The sequence below is a fragment of the Pongo pygmaeus genome, chromosome 3 (assembly GCF_028885625.2).
Source record: "Pongo pygmaeus isolate AG05252 chromosome 3, NHGRI_mPonPyg2-v2.0_pri, whole genome shotgun sequence".
Lineage (NCBI taxonomy): Eukaryota > Metazoa > Chordata > Mammalia > Primates > Hominidae > Pongo > Pongo pygmaeus.
Window position 1 is genome coordinate 32,741,939 of NC_072376.2, and position 17,104 is coordinate 32,759,042.

The 17,104-nt window shown below is 36.0% G+C and overlaps 1 long non-coding RNA gene across 1 annotated transcript in view; it reads left to right on the plus strand.

Moving 5' to 3' along the window:
* The first annotated feature begins 1,013 nt into the window (after positions 1-1,013).
* LOC134739263 (uncharacterized) overlaps positions 1,014-17,104 on the plus strand; it is a 123,401-nt gene continuing 107,310 nt past the window's right edge. Inside the window, exons 1-3 of the long non-coding RNA XR_010125882.1 lie at positions 1,014-1,330; positions 10,356-10,480; positions 14,248-14,328. This is a non-coding gene — a long non-coding RNA (uncharacterized LOC134739263). The remainder of the gene's footprint in view (positions 1,331-10,355; positions 10,481-14,247; positions 14,329-17,104) is intronic.

Sequence of the window (17,104 nt, forward strand, 5' to 3'; positions counted from 1 at the left end):
TTAAGTAGAAAGAGGCATTTAAATGCAAAGAGAGAACTTACTTAAAAATAAATAAACCACAATTGTAGGAACTAAGTTTTGGAAAGCCTTTACTTTAAAAGCTTCTTAGAATTAATATCTGAATTGCATGAAATAAGATACGAGAAGATAATAAGGCAGAAAGAATAAAGGGAGATTTAATGTTAGAATATAAGAATGAAAATTCATAAAAGACTATCAAAAGATACAATCAGTAAAAAGAGGTAAGATAAAATGTCACATTGACACTAGGAGAAACCACTGAGCATACTTGTTCACAAGATAGGGACAAAAACGAAAAACATAAGAGTAAAAATTTTATCATACTTAAGGCCATATGGAGTTTTACATTTAATAAGTGCTTTCTGAATATGAGTCATGGAGCTAAAATTCGACAGATTTTATACTATTTAGACCCACAATAAGCAGTTTGGAAGGAACTTTTATTCACTCGGTTTCATAGAGAAGGAAGGTGAGCCCCCGGGAGATTTAAAACACTATTGGAGTTACATGACTATTGAACCAAATTAAAGAATAGTAGGACTTTATACGAAACATTCACCATGGAGGCCATTCTTTTAAATATTGCCCCAAAACCTTGACAAATTATATTGTCTAAGTTTTGTATTTCCCATATATCAAAGGGAAGCGTAATAGTTTCATATTCATAAAATTGTTATGAGGATAATTAGATAGTGGTGAAAGCAATTGCAAGGACCCAGAAGATAATATATTCACAAAATGTTATTCCTATTACCGTGATTATTATAAATTTCACCCTAGCTCTTCTCCTTATTGGTCAATATTCTTTGTGAATTCCTTTTCATATCATAGATAAATGTAGAATCTTTATATACAATTATAATGGCTTTTATTTGGACATATTATTTCATGCTGCATTAAACAGATGTTTCACCATCTGGTCTGAGGATATGATGACTCTTAGCCCAGGCTGCACCATTTTGTAAACCCTCGCCATTTCGCAAACCCAGGTCAGAGTGGAAAATTCCACTGGGGCTCAGGCTGTGAGAAACATCCTGCCGGGCAAGTCCTAAGCCTAACCGCCTGATCTCAGGAAATTCCTCACTTAGCAACAGCTAACCACACTGCCCACCCCACTTCACAACAAGCCCAGATCTCTCCCACCCGGACCTAAACTTACCCAGTCTGTAAGCGGGGGCGGGCTCTGGCGCTAGTTGGTGTCCCCCCTCCGCGGGTGTTTGTTCGATAAACCTGTGTTGCTGTAGAGCCGCCTCCGTCCGTTTTTTCTCCCGTTCCTGCTCTAGCAATGACATTATACCAAATGTAACTGGTAAGCATCATTCTTTGAAGAAAAGTAATTTACGATACTGTAAGAGGGGCTTCAGTTAATGCGGGGGTGGGGGTGGGGAATTAGATATGGCGGCCTGACATCATTTTAATATGTCTGGCACAAGACTTAAAATATTTGCCAAAAAAATGGTTATATTTTTTGATCTTGACAAATTATATCTCAAGTTCAACTGAATTAAATCCCTGCCAAAAACAGATACAAAAGCAACAACAGCAACAAATAACAAGAAAACAACAATGGGCTATTTTTAAAAACAAGCAAGACAAGCTTTAAAAATATTGAAAAAAAATAGAGCAATTCATAGTTGCAAACATAGCTTTCAATATAAAATATATTATAAAGCTGCAATATTTCAGGGACTATGAAATGTGTAGCAGAGTCAACAAGTAAACTGATGCTAATATAACCCTGAATAATCCATAAATATTATGTTTAGCGTTTGGAAAATATAATTTTATAGGGTTATTTAATAAGTTGTTCCAAGATAATTTATGAATTATTTGCATAAAGTTATGTTAAATCTATGCATCACATCATTTATTGAAAATAAATTTTATTTAAATGTATGTGTGCATGTGTATGAGGTGTGTGTTCTTGTGTGTGTGTATGTGTGTGTACTATACACACATTTGAGACATCCTCACTCTAAAAGAAATAGATTTCTTTTTTATTTTCTGCTGAATCAAATAAGATTATGAACTATTTCATATTGTTTTGAAGCAGTACACTAAAAATCATCTACAATTTTCTATCTTTTTTCTGCCTATATAATTACTGTGCTGAATTCTATTTTGGTTTTTCTCTTTAGTTTTGTGATGGTTTTCATGACTCTGTGTATCCATAAAGAGCATATTAGTTTTACTTGATTTTATATATTGACATATGTTGTGTCTATTCTTCTGTGACTTCCATTTGGGCTTAAATTATTTGAAAATTCGTCTATGTTGATAAGTGTAGTGGTCAGTGAACTGATTTTCACTGCTGTAGTAGTATTATGATATACTAATGTGCATGTTATTTATCCGTATTATAATAATAGTGCAAATGTTTTACATATTTTGTTATGACAGCAATCCTCTAAAGACGTTTTTGCACTCTTCTATACTTCCAATAATTTGTTTTGTGTATGTACCAACTTGTCAAATGTCAGGGTGAAAGATATTTGCTCATTTAACTTACATAGTTAACCCAAATTGCAACATCTGTTTGTGCTAATTTTAAAAGGAACTTTATATAATCGAAGTCGTTTTGTAAAATGACTGCCCAAACTCAACTCACAGATAAGGGAATTTTATTTTTAGAAACAATAGCCTCCAGAAAAATAGCTTCCTTCTAAAAGTGGTCAAATGCAAAACACAAGCCAGGCATAGCTCATCTCTGTAATTCAAGCACTTTGGGAGGCAGAGGGGAGAGGATGGCTTGAGGCCAGGTGTTTGAGACCAGCCTGGACAATGTAGCAAGACACCCCTCTCTCTCTAAAAATTAAAAAAAAAATTAACCTTGCATGGTGGCATGCACCTGTAGTCCCAGATACTTGGGAGGCTGAGATAGGAGGATTGCTTCAGCCCTGGAGGTTGAGGCTGCAGTGAGCCACAATAGCGCCACTACACTCCAGACTGGGTGAGAGAGCAAGACCCTGTCTCAAAAGAAAAAATAAATAAACAAACATTTGTTAAAACATTTAAAATAATTATATAAGACAAAATAATCTGTAGGTGTATTTTGGGACTATATTGATTCTTACTGTTTTTCTCTAAGTCCTGAAGAGCATAGGTTCAGCTTAGCTTTGTTTTATACAAAAAGTCTTTGTGTTACATTTTCTTTTTTTTTTTTAATTTTATTATTATTATACTTTAAGTTTTAGGGTACATATGCATAATGTGCAGGTTAGTTATATATGTATACATGTGCCATGCTGGTGTGCTGCACCCATTAACTCGTCATTTAGCATTAGGTACATCTCCTAAAGCTATCCCTCCCCCCTCCCCCCACCCCACAACAGTCCCCAGAGTGTGATGTTCCCCTTCCTGTGTCCATGTATTCTCATTGTTCAATTCCCACCTATGAGTGAGAATATGCGGTGTTTGGTTTTTTGTTCTTGCAATAGTTTACTGAGAATGATGATTTCCAATTTCATCCATGTCCCTACAAAGGACATGAACTCATCATTTTTTGTGGCTGCATAGTATTCCATGGTGTATATGTGCCACATTTTCTTAATCCAGTCTATTATTGTTGGACATTTGGGTTGGTTCCAAGTCTTTGCTATTGTGAATAGTGCTGCAGTAAACATACATGTGCATGTATCTTTATAGCAGCATGATTTATAGTCCTTTGGGTATATACCCAGTAATGGGATGGCTGGGTCAAATGGTATTTCTAGTTCTAGATCCCTGAGGAATCGCCACACTGACTTCCACAATGGTTGAACTAGTTTACAGTCCCACCAACAGTGTCAAAGTGTTCCTATTTCTCCACATCCTCTCAAGCACCTGTTGTTTCCTGACTTTTTAATGATTGCCATTCTAACTGGTGTGAGATGGTATCTCATTGTGGTTTTGATTTGCATTTCTCTGATGGCCAGTGATGGTGAGCATTTTTTCATGTGTTTTTTGGCTGCATAAATGTCTTCTTTTGAGAAGTGTCTGTTCATGTCCTTTGCCCACTTTTTGATGGGGTTGTTTGTTTTTTTCTTGTAAATGTGTTTGAGTTCATTGTAGATTCTGGATATTAGCCCTTTGTCAGATGAGTAGATTGCAAAAATTTTCTCCCATTTTGTAGGTTGCCTGTTCACTCTGATGGTATTTTCTTTTGCTGTGCAGAAGCCCTTTAGTTTAATGAGATCCCATTTGTCAATTGTGGCTTTTGTTGCCATTGCTTTTGGTGTTTTAGACATGAAGTCCTTGCCCATGCCTATGTCCTGAATGGTAATGCCTAGGTTTTCTTCTAGGGTTTTTATGGTTTTAGGTCTAACGTTTAAGTCTTTAATCCATCTTGAATTAATTTTTGTATAAGGTGTAAGGAAGGGATCCAGTTTCAGCTTTCTACATATGGCTAGCCAGTTTTCCCAGCACCATTTATTAAATAGGGAATCCTTTCCCCATTACTTGTTTTTGTCAGGTTTGTCAAAGATCAGATAGTTGTAGATATGTGGTGTTATTTCTGAGGGCTCTGTTCTGTTCCATTGATTTATATCTCTGTTTTGGTACCAGTACCATGCTGTTTTGGTTACTGTAGCCTTGTAGTATAGTTTGAAGTCAGGTAGCGTGATGTTCTTTTGGCTTAGGATTGACTTGGCGATGAGGGCTCTTTTCTGGTTCCATATGAACTTGAAAGTAGTTTTTTCCAATTCTGTGAAGAAAGTCATTGGTAGCTTGATGGGGATGGCATTGAATCTATAAATTACCTTGGGCAGTATGGCCATTTTCACAATATTGATTCTTCCTACCCATGAGCATGTAATGTTCTTCTATTTGTTTGTATCCTCTTTTATTTCATCGAACAGTGGTTTGTAGTTCTCCTTGAAGAGGTCCTTCATGTCTCTTGTAAGTTGGATTCCTAGGTATTTTATTCTCTTTGAAGCAATTGTGAATGGGAGTTCACTCATGATTTGGCTCTCTGTTTGTCTATTATTGGTGTATAAGAATGCTTGTGATTTTTGTACATTGATTTTGTATCCTGAGACTTTGCTGAATTTGCTTATCAGCTTAAGGAGATTTTGGGCTGAGACAGTGGGGTTTTCTAGATATACGATCATGTCATCTGCAAAGAGGGACAATTTGACTTCCTCTTTTCCTAATTGAATACCCTTTATTTCCTTCTCCTGCCTAATTGCCCTGGCCAGAACTTCCAACACTATGTTGAATAGGAGTGGTGAGAGAGGGCAGCCAAGATGTGTTACGTTTTTGAATTGCACAAAATTGCATGATGCTTTAGCTTACACTAACTGAATTTCCCAGCTTGTTGTTCATCTTACATTTTTAATTGCCTTTTCTATCTTTCTGTCTAATTAGAAGATTGTTTCTTCTCTTGTAGAGTTTTTTTTTTTCAAAAAAAATTTAATAAAACATTTTGTTTTATTTTTCTTAACGACATCTTTCAATGAATTCATTTCGTCCTTATCCGAATTAGACTGCTTCACCTTGATCCTGCTAATTAGCTGTCACTATGCCATTTCTTGTCTTTGGATTAGATCTGCTGTTTGCCTACCTCTCTTTTATAGATATCATTTTTTGTGATGGTGGTGTTTTTGTTTTGTTGTCTTTTCCTGTGTTTGTTGGAAAGGGGATGGGTAGAGAGAAAGAACTGTTTGTTTTGTTCTTATGGTCCACATACCTGAACAATTTTTATCAGAAACTTTTTGTAAGAGGTCAACTTTCCATATCCTCAACAATGACACATGACACATTTTATGACAAAGGGGATGTCAGCAGAAATATTGTATTTCTCAGAAAGTTTTGCTTTTGCTTTACTGACCTTGCTCAGTGGCCATCTTGGGACTGACAGTGAATAAAATGGCAAGAGAAACTGGAAAATCCTGGCGTTTATATGTTTGAGCTGGTGCATCTGCTCCGAACTCCCAATACCCAAACGTCTTGTTATTTGATAAAAAAATAAAACACCGTCATCTGTGAATAGTTACTATTACTTGCGTTTTCTATTATGTGTGAAAGAATAGAAGTCTAATACAGACAATGTATATATGAGAGTGTGGGTGAGTTATCTGTGATATGTTACATGTATATATGTGGACAGGTCAATATGGAGCTATAGAATGTGAAAAAAAATACCAAATGATGTATTTTTAGTTGTTGACATAGATTACTTTTAAATGATACAGGAATGATGTCAGTTGGACAGAACTTCACATGAAATGATGCATGATACAAATCCTTAAGAATATGTAGGTCACTGTCCAGTAGTAGTGAAAGGGGTAAGTGAGTATCAGCAAGCACTTGGGCAATATAGTCAATGGCATAGTGAGTAATTTTCCAGTGGCTGAAAAAAAAATAGAAATCAGTAAAATTGAACATCAGGAAGTCACAATGCATATAAAACAATATAGGAAAATGCATAGATAAAAGCTCTTTGCTTTATAAGTTTTTTTTTTCAAATATTGCTAATGTAGGATTTTTCTCGGCTCCTTTGTCAGACTCGTGACAAGGGTGAATGTTTACTCAGCCCACCGCACTCAGCTCCTTGCAGGAGGGATCACATGAGCAAGCGAGGGCAGGACCCAGCCAGCCACTCTGGAAACTGGTGGGAGCAAGCTGTGTGTGGGGCCCACGGCCAGACCAGGTGTGAGTGAGTGAGTAGAGGATCCAGCCAGCCACTCTGGACACTGGTGGGAGCGAGCTTCATTCAGGGCCCATGGCAGCGCCAGGTGAGGATGCCTGTGACCCTGAACCCCAGAGGGAGTGTTACAGTCCTCTCTTAGCTCCTCTGTCTGTTGATGGCTATGTGTTAACAGCTCAGTTGGCTCCTTACCTTATCATGTGGGGCAACTGCCCTCCACTGGCAATGGCATAGGGACAGTGTGACAGCCTTTTTGGGTATCTGCACTCAGTGGGTACCAAGCTCTTGTCAGGCATCTAAGGAGAATGAGGTCACAAGGACACTTGAAGGATGGTGAAGGCAGATAATTTTACTGAGCAGTGGAAATGGCTCTCAGCAGAGAGGGGAGCTGGAAAGGGGACAGGAAGGGCAGGTAGTCTTTCGTGAAGTCAGGTGGTCTTCTCTCCTATGTCTGGCTATCTCTTCCCCAAAGTCAAGCCATCTCTTTTCCCCAAAGTCTAGCCATCTCTCCTCTGAAGTCAAGCCATCTCTCCTCTGTACTGACAGAGTCTGGGGTCTTCAGAAAGAACCAATCGGGAGAGAGTGGGCAAACAGGAATGAAAGTTCTCACTTTGGGCTGTGGGTTTCATGCTACTTTGGCTCGAAGGTGGGCTTTCACTGGGGACCTGCCCCTGTCTGCCTAGAATTTCTCTGCCTCCTACCTCTATCATTGCTTTGAGTGTTTAACATTTCCAGATAAGCCCCAAAAGAGAATGTCATTCCCCTGTGGTTTTACAAGTCCATTCTTCCTCAAACTCCAAGGACAAAATCACTGAAGTATACCACTATTTGTGTAAGTAATAAAACTTCAAAATTTATATTAAATTTGCATGAGACACTAATAATATATGTTGTTCTAACTTGTAAAATGGAAGGAAGGAAGGAGGAAGGTTTCTTGTGAAGTTGTAGTTTGGCTGAAAACAATTACAAATAATTTAATTACTATGATTTGGAATAATGATACTTTTAGCTTGAATGTTCAATTTAGCCTTAATAATTCAGCAACTCTGCAATCTCCATCTCAGTGCAGTTCTATCATTTTCAAATTATAAAGGCCAAGAATACTATTAAATGTATTGACTTTCATCTTTACTTACAGATATATGAGTAGCCTCTAAAACTGACAAGCAAATAGGGTTAAAATTGCTTCCTACAAGAAAGCACAGAAGGAAAATGCTAAAACCAATAAAAAACCAAAAATGTCTTTGATAACATCACAGTCACTCTACAGGATAACTAAGCCTCAGAACATTTGCCAATTCACATAAATTATCTTTGGAATGTTCTAACCTTTGAAATAAAATGAAAATAGCTACTAGCTTTATCTACATGACATGACTGGGTTTGTTTTAGCAAAATAACAACAGAAAAAACCATATCTGATAGCAAAATTCTTACAATAATCTCAAACTCTGCATTAAACTCGGGGGAGATTTGCATCTTTGTATACAAAATCATTTGTGGGCAAAGTTTCAAAATAAATGAGATGTAAATTCTATGAATTTCATTATGTTACTAAATTGGAAACCAGTTATGCATATAGAGACTTAGGTGCACTGAGTTGAGAAATAATGCAGAGACTACACATTATATTGGATGGACATTTTCTACCCTTCATTTTTTGAAGAGAAAGATGATATTTAAGTTGGGTTTAGAGTTGAAAAGATTGTCTAGTGCAACTCACATAGTCTGTTTTACTTGCATATGTTTCACATTTGTCCTTTGGTGGGTTGCTTGTGTTTTGAAGAGTATTGAAATTATATGAGTTTTTCAATTCTTAAACCTAAAACATATTTCTGTCGCCAGTAAGCTTCTCTGTTGATCATACAATGTTGCCCAACAAAGTGAGCAGTTCGAACCATTCGTTTTCAATAACCAATAATCTTGGGCATATTGTGAAATGCTCTATTTTGTTTTGTGTCCTCTCCACCATCCCCAGGAACAAAAGTTCCATTTATTAAATATAAAATAATTGAGTATCTGAATGCTGAACATTCTTCATGAATATCTTAGCACTTTATTTGTTTGGAAACACATTTTAATGTTGTTGGTAAAGAAAACATTACTCAATTATTCAGAATTTAATTATGGATCATCTTGATCTAAGGTGATATTTCATAGACTCATTTATGATAGTGGTGCAATTACACAAGGCATCTGTGTGACAAATCTCATAGATATGCAGAGATTAATGTATAGCATAAAGATCAGTTGGCTACAACTTAGGGAGTCCTGAGCAATTAGTATATTGCCAATTATTACTTTTTTTCTTTTTGAAAATTTTAGTTAGAGATACGGCTTCTGTCTGTTGCCCAGGCTGGTCTTGAACTCCTTGGCTTGAAGCAATCCCCATGCCTCAGCCTCCCAAAGTGCTGGGATTACAGGCATAAGCCACTGCATCTGAAATATAAATTTTTTTTTGAGTAGCAGAGCCTTTATTTCTATACTTTCTGATAGGTACTATAGCACTGATTATAATTCAGAGGTTTGATGTGAATAATATGTTGTATAATATATGCAAATATTTCTGCAATTTTAAAGGGGCTTTATAAATTCCACCTTTATTAATGCAGCCATCTTTATTAATTTTTATTGCTATTTATACTCATTAAATTTTTTGATATTTGCTTGAAGCCATTCTTTCACTCTGATAGCTTTCCATGTGTTTTAATAATCGTAATAATTTTAATCATTAATCAATTTATCAACGTGTTGTGCTAAAAGATTTAGAGATGTATAAATCAGTGTAGTAAAGTTGATATAAATATATAAATACATATATACTTTTTGTTTTTTTACTGTAGGCTTTTCCTTTTACCATTATTAGGCAAATAATCATTGTGATTTGCTGTCGTTTCTACAAATCCAAAACAATAATTATATGCAATCATAAATTGCTCAATAAGACTAAAATTCTATTATTAATTTAAAGTAATAAAATTGAGTCACTTAATTCAAGCCATATATTCACTGAACACCTGCTATGTGTAGTGCATTCTGATGTATACTTGCAAACTTTTAAGCTTTATGAGGATTATATGCTAACTTCTTTGTACAAAACTATCTCCTATTTCAAATTTGTTCTTATCATCTTTTATCTTGCATTAACATGATGAAATTGGATTTTTGTTTATATTCTCACTTTTTGAAAATCTTCCAGTATCATGTCAAGAAACTTTGAAGGATCTGAGATTTTAGATTACTTCTACACTAACAAGTTAGCCATGATTACCGGACAAAGAGGCAGAACTTACAGAGACAATAACTTTATTAGAGCACCAGAAGCTTATGAGTATCATGTTTGCCTTGGTCCCATCCTCTTTCTCCAAGTCCCACGAGAATAATGCAGAGGTGTCTACTCGATACTGCACATACAATGTTTTTGCTTCACAACTGATTAATCGCAGTGTTACAGAACCTGATTCTTTTGCAGTAGGTTATTTAGCAGATCTGCCCTTTTGCCCAAAAGGAGAACTATTTCTGTCTTCCAAGGCTATCCTATACAAATAACCTTGAAAAGACAGTCTAGAACAAAGACAAATCAGTGCCTCTGCTCACAAACATGCAAAAACATGAGACATCATGAAGAATTGTCTCCCAAGATATTATATCTTGAATTTTGAAAAGAGAAACATAATGCCATCTGAATTTATGTTATGCTTCTATTCAGATATACTAATACATGCTGCTGTAACAAGGAGTCCTCATTTAAGTTACTGTGTCCAAAATGAGTTTCCAGCGGTCCTCCATCTTGATACGTGCTTCAGTATCACTTACACAGAAAGGGTGGACACGGTAAGTCACTTGCTTGCTCTTAAAGCTTCTTCTTAGAAGTAACATAACTACTTTCATACATATTCATTTGCCTCAGCAAGACACACAGTCATATTTAGCTTCCAAAAAGGTTGGAAAGCACAATTTTATCATGTCCCAGGAAACTGATCAACACTAATTGCAAGTCTACATGTTGATGGAAGGAAGAGACAACTCTTATGTTTGTAATCAGATCCGGTGATGGCACCAATTTTTTCCAATGTGATGTTTTCATAATAGTCAATAGAAGACGAGAAACAGAAGGCAATTCCTGTTTGAGAACAGGATATCTTCTTTCCGAATGAGAAAATGGTGTCTTCCTTGCCAATTATTTTCTCTGTCCATAGGGCCACAGGGCAGTTTCAACTGCCCGCCAGAATAATGTGTAAAGACCACAAAATAGTCAGCTCTTCACAAAACAAGTATTGTAATAGATATCATTCTGCTATCATTCAGCTGTGATAACATAATCTCATTCGCTTTCGCTCCAACATGCTACTCACTGTACTTCCATACACTCTCACCCTCTCACCTTGAAGAAATCTTTGAAAATACTGTTCAAAACTGTGGCACCATTCTGAATTCCAGTCCTTGACTTAAATCAATTTTCAAGAGCATTAGATAAGCAGAGGTCTTGTCTTAGTTTTATATGACAATGTAATGAAATGTATTGAACCACTTTGTCTTAAATATATAAACAGAAAAAATAGCATAAAAATGAAGAGTTGGAAAATATAGGGATCATTACTAAACTGATGAAAAGCTATTCCTCAGACACATTTTATAGAGTTGAAAAGATTTCAAAATTGCTAAATAACTGTAGCAAAGACAGTGCAAGTTTGAACAATCTGTAGCATAATGAAATGTCTCAGATATTAAACACAAATAGAAAAAATGCATTTTGTTTATTAAATTGTAGGATTTTGCATATTAAAACATTAAAACTGTCTGTTATTATTTTGTGTAAATTTGAGGAAATTCCTGGCTTATCTACAGGAGAAAATTATTACACAAATAATGCAGTATACTTTAAAGCAAGAAAGAATTGTTTTCTGTTCTTTTAAAATTTATTGACTGCTGGAAGAATAATGAGATAAAGTAATAATAATTTTTTCAGGTTTATCAAGGTATAATTACATAGTAAAAATTATATGTATTTAAGGTGTACAATTTCATGTTTTAACGTAGGTATACATTTTGAAATACTCACCACAATCAAGTTCTAATATATATTTTAGGCTAGGAAGCAAGAGTGGAAAATGAAACATATTTAGTTCTCACTCAGTGTCCCAGGGGATTCAGGATTATAATGCTCAGAGAAAGTAGTGAGAGCTATAAGCACATTGAAATCATAGGACAATAGCTCAACTTCTATGAAGCTTAAAGTCTACTACTCTAAGGTAAACATCTCTAGTCATTTGTCTATCTTGGGCTTCTTTTGTCCTATCTTCTCTTCTCACTCATCCTTCTTGCCTCATATCATTCTCAGTTACATGCTTGCCTGCCTTCCTACCCTCCTACCGTTCCTTCTCTTCTTTCTTCCTACCTTCCTTGCTTCCTTTCTTCTTCTCTCCTTCCTTCCTTTCCTTCTCTCCTTTCTTTCTATTTCCATTTCTTTTTGCAAGATCTTGTCCTCATGTGCCACTGCAGTATTTCTAGTGTATTAGTTTTCGCTTTCTGAGGTAACAAACTACCAAAATGTGGTGGCTTAAGACAGCAAACATTTATTATTTGATGGTTCTGGAGGTCAGAAGTGAAATGAAATTCAATGGGCTGAAATCAAGGTGTCAGCAGGACTGCATTTTTTCTAGAGTCTGTAGCTAAGAATCTGTTTCTTTGCCTTTTTCAGTTCCTAAAGGTTATCCACATTCCTTGGTTCATGACCATCAGCCAGCAATTACATCACAGCAACCTCTACTGCCCTTTGGTACACCTCCCTCTCTGACTATAATTCTCCTGCCTTCTTCTGTCAATTATAAAAAAAAAAAAACCCTATGATTTCATTGGGCCTATCTGATTCATACAGAATCATCTGCTCACCTCAAGATTCTTAACCTACTAACATCTGCAAAGCCCCTTTTGTCATATTTACAGGTTCTAGGAGTTAGGATGTAGATGTCTGTGGTAGGCTATTATCCTGCTTACCATATCCAACAAATTGCCTGAAGTCAAGGTTCTCCTGAAAAAAAACAGAAACAACAGTTATCTATCTATCTATCTATCTATCCATCCATCTATTGATTGACCTGTTTCTATTCTATAGCTGTTTCTATTATTCTGTAATCTATGTCTATTCTATAGCTCTATCCATCTATAGAGACATTCTGGATACACTGCTTCTGAATAATACTATCTTCCATTAGATCTTAACTCCTATAGATGGGTCAAAGTCTGTGAGGTGGTCTGAAGTCGTAGGGTTCTCCTGAGTACTTTCAGCACTTAATACACATTGTGTTATCCACACAATAAGGGACAAACTTTTATTCTGCCATTTACAGACATGTATCAAAGTAGCTGATGTCACAGCATCATAAAGAGTGCTAATTGAATAACAACCTATTTTATTTTTCATATGTGCCTCTCTTTTCATAATAGGACACAAGGGTTCATGGGTGGTCAGCCTCAAAGACAAATATTAGTGATGAACATCATGCTGTACTCAGAATTGCTTCTCTTGACTGATAATGAAAGCTTTTTCACTAAGCCACGCTTGACTGCCTAACTCTTCTGTTATGATGAGCCCTCTCCCAGGATGCTCCTCAGGGGTTTATTACAATCGACTTCTGGAGCAGGCTGCCAGACATATAGAGACACGTCTGAATTCCGCATATGAACAGAGCATAGACTAAAGCTATAACACCTTCTCTTCTCCCAGGCCACTTCCAAGCTTCTGAAAACTGGTTTTGCCCCTAAAACCTTAATACATTGTAAAGTTAACCCTGTTATGTTTGAATCATAGCATTTTAGAAAAATGAAATAGTGATTTTGAAGCTACTGCTTGATAATACAGAAGAGTAAATGTCTATGCAAGGACATGAAGTACTTATATTTTTAAACTTTAAAAAGGAAAGTAACTAGACATTGGGCTTCCTTGTCATTTAAAGCAGCAGCCCCCAACCTTTTTGGCACCAGGGACCAGTTTCATGGAAGACAATTTTTCCATGGACCCGGTGTGGGGAGATGGTTTCCAGATGATTCAAGCACATTACATTTATTGTACACTTTATTTCTATTATATTACTATAATTATATAACTCAATATAATTCAGAATTGGTGGGAACCCTGAGCTTGTTTTCCTGCAACTAGTTGCTCCCATCTGGGGTTGATGGGAGAGAGTGACAGATCATCGGGTATTAGATTATCATAAGGAGTGCATGACCTAGATCCCTTGCATGTGCAGTTCGCAATAGAGTTTGCACTCCTGTGAGAATCCAATGCTGCAGTTGATCTGACAGGAGCTGGAGTTCAGGCAGTAAAATGAGTGACGAGGAGGGGCTGTAAATACAGATGAAGCTTCGCTGGCTTGCCTGCTGTTCACTGCTTGCTGTATGGCTTGGTTCCTAACGGGCCATGGACTAGTACTGGTCTGTGGCCCAGGGACTGTGGACCTCTGATTTTAAGAAGTAAGATAGCAACAAAAATAAGGATTTGTTAATTCAACAACATTGTGAATGTTTAGGAATGTCTTTTAATTTCACAGTGTTATTTTTTGGCTGTGTTTTCTAATTATCTGTTCTATTTAATATAGAGCTCCTAAAAAGGAGTGTGAGTGAAGACAGTGGTCTGCCTGCTGCCAATTTTAATGAAAAAGAAACCTCAAAAAAGTAAAGTAAGTGATGCAAAATCTGAAAAAGATGACGTCTGAATTCGATGGTCTTAAGAAAGGAGAGTATGTAAATGTCTAGGATACAGAAATGGTTCCTTTAGCTTCAAGGAACCTGTGTGGGGTTGCCTGAAATTTGTCTCTGTAATGGCACATGTGTGGAAGATACTGTGTGTCATTAATAACTGATTCTGTGCCAATTGGAAGTATTATTAAATTACTGTGCACAGCATTTGATAGCAAAATAATGGGATGTTTCTTACATATTCCTAGGTATTTCTGAATTTACTCTGCTGGTTTTATATAAAACATGAACACTGGAAAATAGAAAACAAGTATCCCAAAATCCTTTCCTAGTGTGTGTGCCCATACCTCTCACTTAATGATTTCGCATTATTGATAAATTTCCTCATTGATATACTGCTCCATTTTATTAATCTTGAATTGGGCAAAAAAAGATGTAGTTGCTGCAAGGCACTTTCATTTGCCATCGTTTTCTCAAGGGCTCATATTCCTACATCTTCTGAAATGCCTAATTAACTCTCATTTAATATGAGCACATGAAGAATATAAATGGAATAAATTACTACTCATTGAAACTCAAATATTTCCAATTGAATAAATATTTGACAGAATATTAAGAGCTTTTTGAAGCTGTTTCACATAACCACTTAGAAACTATGAATCCAGGACCCACTATTTAAAAAGTACATTACCAACATTAAGCATCTTGTTCATTGTAAGTCTCATTGATATGTCGAGTGACAGTATTAAATTAGTGACTAAATAAAGCTTACTATATCTAGGGTTAAAAAAGAAGGTTGGATTTACTTTCTGATTTGTCTGATTTTTATGTAATGACAAAAACCTTTTTTCAAGAGCATAAAGTTAACCAATTTATGTTATACATGATAAACAGTGACAGTATACTACTGCACATATCTCCCCGTAATAGAGAGGCAGACTTCCAAAGCAAATGAAATCATGATCATTAAATTAAAATAACCTAGGTTCAATATATGCCTTGTCATCTCCTGGATATGAACAAAATTACTTCATTTCTCAGAGACTCAGTTTCCCTGATTGAAAAATGTGAGTAATAGTAGCATTCTGTTGATGCTGTTATTAGTCAGTTCAGTATAACATCATAGAATATCACAGACTTGGTGGCTCAAGCAACCGAAACTTATTTTTTCAAAGCTCTGGAGTCTGGAAGTCCACGATCAAGGTGCTAGCAGGGTTGGTTTCTAGTGAGGCCTCTCTTCCTGGCTTGCAGGTGGCTGCCTTCTTACTATTAGTTTGATGCAAACGTAATTGCATATTTTCCCATTAAAAGTAATGGCAAAAAACACAATTACGCTTACACCAACCTAATATATCCTTCCATAGCCGTTTCTGTGTGCACGCACTCCTCATGTCTCTCTTTTTATGAGGACCCCAGTCTTATTGGGTGAGAGTCCCACCTTTATGACCTAACTTAACCTCAATTACCTCCTTAAAGGTCTTATCTCCAGCTAAAGTCACACTGGGGGTCAGAGCTCCAACATGTGAATTTTTCCGGGCAAGGTAGCACATCCCATAATAGTTTTGTTTTAGTGATTAAATGGTATATGGCATGGATACTCAATGTTTAATTACACAGTGGAAACTCAGAAGTGTTAACTGTTTTATTTTAATGCCATCACCTATGAGTGAATTCTGATTTGCCTTATCTGAAGCATTACCTGGTAGACTATCCAGGTAGTTAAAGCAGCCACTGTACCTGTCACCTTCTCATCTTCCCTGCATCTCAATTACTAGGGTTTCTGGCAAGCAGGTGAATCAAACCCCACTCAGTTCTCAGAGATTGTATTATTGTCCCTTCTTTCTGGTCACCACACCCAAGGTTTTCAAATCAGTTCACCACCATTCCCCAAATCTCAAGCTTCTGCAGAAATAAAGAGCAATATTGTAAAAATAAAGAAAAAAAGGTCAAAGAAAAGGAAACAAAGGTTTGGACATGCTGAGTGTGACATGTACAAACTACACACACAGACACAAAATCACTAATGGCTTATCTCTATAGATTGAATATGCAATCTTAAGAAGGCAATTATGCATTATTAAAGGATCTGAAGGGTTCATATCTATTTTTACCTAGCTTTTATATCCACCCAACCCTCCACACACATCCCCTGACTCCTGCATTGGTTTTATTGTTCATTAAGAATACCAATTAGATGACAGTTCTTTATTTTAAATCAAGCTATGCAAATGTTGCCTACACATGCAGGTTTATTAATAAACAATATGTGTTTCATTTTCAGTTGCATTAATATTTTACACCTAAAATTGCAGTTATAGCAAGTTTACTAAAAAGACTTTGTAGCTAGAATTTAAATGAAAGAACAAAGAAAGACACTTAGCATATTGACTTTAGAAGGCTTCAGAACATATTATATTTTTAGACCAGTTATAGGAAATGTGGAAAACAAGTTCTGTATCTGGAACAACATCTCATAATCATTTGTGTTACTTCAAAACAGACTGAATAATGAGTTCCGTTTATTCATAAAAAGAAAGCAAATTTTATACCATGCTCCCAGAAATAAAATAATAGTATTTACATGAAAATAACATGGTACATTTAAGATAATTCTGAACCAATACTTTGGATAAAGTAAACAATGCTTTTCTCAATTTTTTTGGAGAAATGCATTTAAGTTTTGAAAATTTCATTCTGATATAAATCTTCCAAATAGGTATTGCCGGGAACTATTATCAGTTTAGAAACTCAGCATAT